The sequence below is a fragment of the Belonocnema kinseyi genome, chromosome 1, assembly GCF_010883055.1.
Source record: "Belonocnema kinseyi isolate 2016_QV_RU_SX_M_011 chromosome 1, B_treatae_v1, whole genome shotgun sequence".
In the NCBI taxonomy this organism is placed as follows: domain Eukaryota; kingdom Metazoa; phylum Arthropoda; class Insecta; order Hymenoptera; family Cynipidae; genus Belonocnema; species Belonocnema kinseyi.
This window is the reverse complement of record NC_046657.1, coordinates 130,408,623-130,416,200: the sequence shown is the minus strand read 5'-3', so window position 1 is coordinate 130,416,200 and position 7,578 is coordinate 130,408,623. Positions and strand designations below refer to the sequence as shown.

The 7,578-nt window shown below is 30.1% G+C and overlaps 1 long non-coding RNA gene across 1 annotated transcript in view; it reads right to left on the bottom strand.

Moving 5' to 3' along the window:
• The window catches only part of LOC117182682, an 8,088-nt gene extending 996 nt beyond the window's left edge, over positions 1–7,092 (bottom strand). The window contains exons 1-2 of the long non-coding RNA XR_004468335.1: positions 7,057–7,092; positions 5,882–5,917 (exon numbers count right to left, since the gene is read on the bottom strand). This is a non-coding gene — a long non-coding RNA (uncharacterized LOC117182682). The remainder of the gene's footprint in view (positions 1–5,881; positions 5,918–7,056) is intronic.
• Positions 7,093–7,578: the final 486 nt, after the last annotated feature.

Genomic DNA, 7,578 nt, shown 5'->3' with positions numbered 1-7,578 from the left:
GCTATCTAAGGATGGTACTATAGAACGCCACCTCAAGGTAGGCCTAGTGGCGCCATCTCTTGGTCAGGCCGGAAACTTATCAATCCACCCTCGTATATTAACAACATTTTAAAGTATTTAAAAAGATTTATGTGATTTCAGCCAAATTTCGAGAGGGTTTAAATTATTTTAAAAAATGTCAAGGGTTTTTAAAAGAAGGCAAAAAATGAAATGTCTTACAAGAAATTTCTAAGATTTTTTAATGAATATAGAAAGTTTTAAGGATTTCTAAGAAATTTTATAAGATTGTAAGGCAGTTTAAGTGATTTTAAAGAATTTCCTGTGAGTTACTGAAAAGTTATTCAAAAAGATTTAAATTAATTTGAAGAGATTTCAAGTGGTGTAAAAAAATTTTAATATTCTACACAATATAAGAAAATTCAAAGGATTTTAATTAATTTAGTCAATTTCGAACAATTTTTTATTATTTTAAAAAGTTAAAGGGATTTTAGGAAAACTTGGAGAAGGACTTTCAAGAAATCTGACAAAGATCGTAAGTAGTTTAAAGAGATTTTCAGGAGTCTAAGAAAATTTAAAGGATTTCAAGAGATTTTAATTAATTTTAGTCAATTTTGAAATAATTTGACTGATTTTTAAACGAATTTGAAAAAATGCAAAGATTTTAGGGATTTTCAATAGATTTAAAGGGATTAAAACAAATCAGAGAAGTTTAAGGATTTTCAAAAAATCATACAGGATTTCTAAGAAGGATCAAAGTCTTCGAACATTTTTATTTTCTCTTTGTGCCTTTCAAGGTGCAAAAATAATCGCTCGACATCTTTGAAAAGCGCATTTTAAAGCACTACCAAAATTTCCAATTTTTTACCATTAATTACACGGCCACACAAAAAAAATCTTTTTCTGGGTCTGGAGTTTAGACCATGCTTACTATATGTTTCCGCGGTTGCTGAATCCGAATCCTAGGTCCAAGAAACCCGAACACGTCAGGGTTTTGACATAACCTCAAAACATGTTATACCAATTTTTTTAGTCCGGACTCAGATCATGTTTTTTATATGTTTTTGGGGTCTCTGAATCCGATTCCGAACTCAAAATCCCCCAGCACGTCAGGGTTCTGACGTAATCACAAAAAACCTCATTTTTCCAGTCCATGGGCGATTCCATGTTTATTCTGTGTTTTGGAGTCACTGAAACCGAATTCGAGAAAAAAAACCCAGTACTTTAGGGTTCTGAATTATCCTTAAAACACCTCATAAAAATTTGTTTTTGAGTCAGGGATCAGGCCATTTTTTATAAGTTTTTGGGGTCACTGAATCCGAATCTAAGGTCCAAAAAAACCTAGCTTGTCAGAGTTTTAACATAAAATTCAAAATACCTCGTAATCTCAGCTACGTAACGCTTCGCGTTTAGACTTTAGCCAATTATATATTAAACAAAGACCAGTTCCACCCATAAACCCTATTCATTCCACAGACAACCGCGAGAAGGTTGCTCAATCGAATTTTGTACATCAATTAGTGCTAACGAGGGCTTTTGGCAAAGAATTTGAATTTTTGAAATGCTTAACAAGAATAAATAAGTGATTAGATAAATCAATTGTATAGATCTACAATAAAATTTTTACAGGTTTCTTTGAAAAATCAAAACCCTGGCATGATGAAGTTTCAGACTACAGATTCGGATTCAGCGAGCTCAAAAACATATAGTAAAAATGTTCCGACCCCCGGAATCGGAAAAATAGTTTGATGAAGTTTTTTGAGGTTGTGTCAAAGCCCTGATTTTCTTGAATTTTTTAGACCTCGGATTCGGATTCAGCAACCCTAAAAACATATAATTAACATTGTCTAAACCCCGGACACGAACAACAAATTGTATGAGGTGTTTTGAGGTTATGTCAGCACCCTGACATAACTTTGGAACTCGAAATCGGATTCAGCGACCCTACAAATATATAGTAAACATGGTCTGACCTCTAGACCCAGAAAATATTATTTTGTGTGTCGTAGTGTCATTACAGCGATGCACTCTGACTTCAATTAGGGGCCATTATATTTTTTCTTGAGGGATTATCAAAATCGAACACTTCCCAAATTGCTTACAATTATTAAATAAATGGCTTTTCTACGTAAAAAGCAATGTTATGTCACGGATTTTACTGAATTTCGTCTAAATATATTAATTTCAGTCAAACGCCTATGTAATTATTCCTTTGTAGTCCACCAAGTTGTAAGACCTAATAGATTTCGGCGTTATCGATCGAGTGTGACGTAACATTATAATACTCAATATCCACAGACTGCCACGAATCTGCATCTTTGTAACCTGTGAGATTATAGTGAGTAATTGTAATTTATATAAATTTACTGAATCTAAATATAATATAAACTTGAACATACTAATCCCGCACTGCGCGCGCAATAATGGTCTACTAAGCGCTTCGCGCTCAAAAATGTTTTCACCTCGCGTTTCGAACATGTAGGCTTTACATTACAGATTCTCATTATGACACTCGCGCTACGTGCTCACGTCTTTTGGTGTAATATTAAAATTTCTATTTTCTGCATACTACTTACGATGAATAGAAATAACTAACGAGTCCTGTTGAAAAATAGTTTGAAAAATTTTGTAGGGTTTTTAAACAATTATTATTCTTTTTTAAGACTTTTTTTTATATTTTGCGTCGTTTTATTCAAAATTTGAATGTTGTGGTGACAAATTTCAGACAATTCTAATACTTTCTCAATTATGATTTATGAGAATGTAATAAATTCAAACAAATTTGTAGTTATTGTTTGAGCGAACAATTTTTTCTGTTAATTTGTTTTCGTAAATTGTGTCGTTTTTCCACAAAGTGTTCATTTTTATTATAAATACAAAAACTACGTGCCTTATCAAAAAGTGATTCCTAACCATTTTGCAGTTCTTTTTCGAGTTGATAATTCTTGTTAAATCATCTTTTTGTAACTTGTATCGTTTTTCCAAATACTAGTTTTTATCCAAAATGGCTGATTAACGAAATCGTCCATTCTATTAGGATGTAAAAAGAGTGTGCCAAAAATCTATTTAATCTCTTAATTTTTTCGAGATTTATTGTGTATACGGACGAACAGATGCACAATGGGATGGAAGAAAAAAAGGGGGTTTCAAATAACTTGTAGCTAAAAATTTTTAACCGATTTTGTATTTTTTTTTAAATGTAGTAACAATTTTTGAAGAAATTTATGCGGCTGATTTTTGAATTTTTTTGTCTAAAGTTTTACGCTAATGCAAGAAGTTAAGAAAAAGTCGATTTTTTTCGTCTTTTTGTTTATCTTCGTGAATTTTTTTTCCGCAATCATCAAAAAATTAACAAAACAAATAGTCTACCCTATGAATTCTTCATTTGCCAAGTGAACCTTTGCGTTAAAATTACTTACTTTTACCAAGAAATTAATACTTTATCATAAAAATTTGTCATCTAACATTTTTAATAAATTTTATAAGCAAATTATAAAAACAATTACCTAGTCTGGACATTTGAAGGCAGAAAGAATTCGTTTTTCATCCAATTTTCTTCAAATTACATCGCCAGTGATGTTTCATGGTGGAAAATTATCATCAGATATTTTTTATTAATTTTATAAATAAATCATGCAGCAAAATTTACAAATTCGGCATTTAAAGGTAAAAAATCCTCGTTTCGCCTAATTTTACTCAATTGGTGTCGCCAATCGTGTTTATTTGTGGTATTTTGTTATTTTTGATTAATTTTGTAAATAAATTTTATCTGTTATACATATAAACCAGAAGAACATTTCATTAATACATGCAAAACAAAATAAAATGGTTTGTCCATTAATAAACCTCCCTGCCAACATCATTTTAGAAAAATAAAAAAAAAAATTTTTTTTAACCTCTAAATGACCAAATTATAAATTTGATTGAATAATTTGTTTATCAAATTCATAAAAAATATCAGATCGTAATTGCACATCATTAAACATCATTGAAGACATCATTTAAGTAAAATTAAGAGAAAAAATGTCATGCTGCCTTTAAATGACCACACTGGCAATTTGTTTATATAATTTCTTTATGAAATTAATCAAAAATATTGGATGTTAATTTTCTATCACTAAACAACACTGGCGACATAATTTAAGAAAATTTAAGAGATAAAGTGATTTCTTTCGGCCTATAAATGTCCACACTGGGCATTTTTTTATATAATTTGTTTATGAATGCTACAAAAAATATCGAATGACGATTTTCCATCATTAAGCATCACTGGGCTTTTGTTTATATAATTTCTTTATTAATTTAGCAAAGAATATCGGATGATAATTATCCATCATTAAATATCACTCGCGGTATAATTTAAGGAAAATGAAGAAAAAACCAATTCTTTCTGCCTTTAAATCTACATACTAGGCATTTGCTTATTAAATTAATAAAAAAATAGCTGATGACAAATTTCTCTTATTGAGTACTATTTTCCTATAAAAGCATAGCGTAGACTCTTTGCATTAACATAAAATAATAAACAAAACATTTTTAAATAAGGCGACATAAATCTCTTTAAAATTAAATGCTCTATTTGTCTTTGGAAAATCCAAAATCGTTTGAGAATTACTAGCTACAAGTTATTTTGACTCTTGTTTTTTGATTTCATCATATTGTGGGACCGACAATTAGAAAATAAATCAATCAAATTCAGATTTGGTAAATTTATTTAGATTAGAGTTAAGGGTATGTGACTCAGCTAAATACCTATATTACCGACAACAGTTTTTCAGTTGACTGAATGTTTTTTTTTAACTAAGAACTTTTTTTGTAAATAAAATATCGAGCTGAAACTTTGGGAAATGTATTAGAGAACAATAAAGTACTTTTAGGTACAGCATTTTTGTAGGAACTTCACTGAAAATTATTTCATCTTTTTTCTGAACCTCAACATTTTTTGAACGTTCGAACTTTTTTTATACATAAAATATCGGTCTCAAGCTTTGAGAAATGCAAGGCTCGAAAGAACACTACGTTTAAGTACAAAGCTTAATAATAAAAGATGTAAAAAAATATATTTCAACAATCAATTCCAAGGGCATCAGCCGGTAACGTTGTACACGAAAATACGAACTCTCTAGAGCCTCTTCTAGTGGCCGTCAGGTTTCGTATTTTCGTGTACAACGTTACCGGCTGATGCCGTTGGAATTGATTATTGAAATATATTTTTTTACATCTTTTATTATTAAGCTTTGTACTTAAACGTAGTTTTCTTTCGGCTCTTGCATTTCTCAAAGTTTGAGACCGATATTTTATGTATAAAAAAAGTTGGAACGTTCGAAAAATGTCGAGGTTCAGAAAAAAGATAAAATAATTTTCAGTGAAGTTCCTACAAAAATGCTGTACCTAAACGTACTTTATTTTTCTCTAATACATTTCTTAAAGTTTCAGCTCGATATTTTATTTACAAAAAAAGTTCTTAGTTAAAAAAAAACATTCAGTCAACTGAAAAACTGTTGTCGGTAATATAGGTATTTAGCTGAGTCACATGCCCTTAATCACGAAAATTTCACAGATTAGAAAAATGCAGACCCGCTTCATCCTCTTCATTTAGAAGAAACGAGAAAGTATTTACTGTGGCTCCGGTGGCTCATTTGGTTGACGCCCTACTCATGAATAGTTGCGTTCCCGGTTCAAATCCGGGCCAAGGCAGATTTTTTCTCGTTTTTTCAGAAAATTATTTAACCAGAAATCGGTAAAATCTCAAATAAGAGATTATTTAATTACTGCCTTTGTTCGACAAAATGACATCAATACTCCCAATTATTTCCTTACCATAAATAATTACACTTTTTAACACTGATACCAAAAACCCATTATTCACAAATATATAGCTTACCAAAACGTCTCCGTAGTAGGGCAATTCCGTATTTTCCTGAAAAAGAAATAAATGTTATTGTGCCCAAAAAAAAATAATCTGGTTGAAGCAACCAGAATTCTGGTTAATTTAGCTACAATAAAACGTCAAATATACCCTTTCTATAAATTCTGGTGAAAAAGCATTAGAAGTTACTGCTATAAAATTTTTCTATTTAATGTTAACAGAAATTAGGGCAATTTAACCATAAATTCTATTAAAATTGATCAGAAATTTTTACCGGACAGTTTCTCTTCGCTTAGAAATACAACATTCTGGTCAACAGGACCATATATTCTGGTAAACTTACCCAGAAATTCTGGTAATCTCTACCAAATATTTTGGTACCAAACAACGAAATCTTCTTCTTTTCCTTTTTTATTTCTTTGTTCTCCTCTATTTCTTCTTTTATCAAAACACAATAAAAAACAGTTAAAAAAGAATAATCGAACTGTTCCTGTCTTCTAAAATTTTAATTTTTGATTTTTTTTCCTTAATAAGGGTGCTCTACGGATGCCGGAACCTTGGTGATTATTATTTACAAATGTTTTTTATTGTAGTTTATTAATAGTAGAAATAAAGAGGATGGGAGAAATAAAAAAGATTTGGTTAACTGCCTTCTCATTTTTCTTTCCTCTTTTTTACCTTTGCAAAAAAATAGAACTCTTTTCTTTTCTAGGAAAGTTTTTGCTTTTTACAGGTTACAATTGGAACATTTTGTGGTGGTTACCTAAATTTGTTCGTCAGAAACATGTACAAGGAAACATTTTTTTCTCTTTGGAGTTTTTTTCTATAATGTATATATTCCGAGATATTCAGTGTTGGAAAAAGTTTTTTTACGTTTTTGGGAGCGAAAAAAGTGGAAAAAAACATTTATTGTTTTTTAATATAAAAAATTCAATTTTTAATTCTTAAAAAATTGAATTTAAACGGTAATGACTTAAACTTCAAAACAACGTTAGATTTTTTCAATTCATGAATTCTTACCAGAGATATAATTCTTTTTATTTCGACCAATTTCGCTCTAGGTGAGGAATAATTGTTGACCGGGAGTGTATATATAAATAAAACCAAATCTATCTTTTAGATAGGGCCAGTGAAAAGTTTGTATAATTAAAGAATAATAAAATTATATTCTTTAGTGAAGTAAAACTCACCTTCTTGGGCTGCTTCATGGGCTTCGCGGACTCTGTGGGTGTCTCAGGAATTGGGCTTACCCGAGCATGGGCAAAAGTGACCAGGAATAAAGTTGCGATGGCTTTAAAAAGACAACATAAGCATACTTATTTATTTTCTTATTTCCAATTAAGTTTCGTAAACTGACAATGCAAAACAACACTCTTTTCAGTCTTGTTTTTATTTACACCACTCTCATTAATAGATCATTATCAAAGTTTAAAAATGATTTTTTCGACTTTCGTAACCGAAAGGATCGGTCTCCTTCTGGGATAACGGCATTTTTTGGAAATTTTTATTAATTCTAATTTCTTTCATTAAAATTAAAAATTTAATTTATTTTAATGAATCAAAAATATTAATTTTTAGAAATATAATTCATATAAGAAATTAAATGTGTGTAACTCTCATCACTTCCGGTGCGATTTTTTTGGACGTCAAACAATTTTCATCTATAATTTTTTGTTACGAATCTCACTAACTACTCTGATGTGAAAGCATGA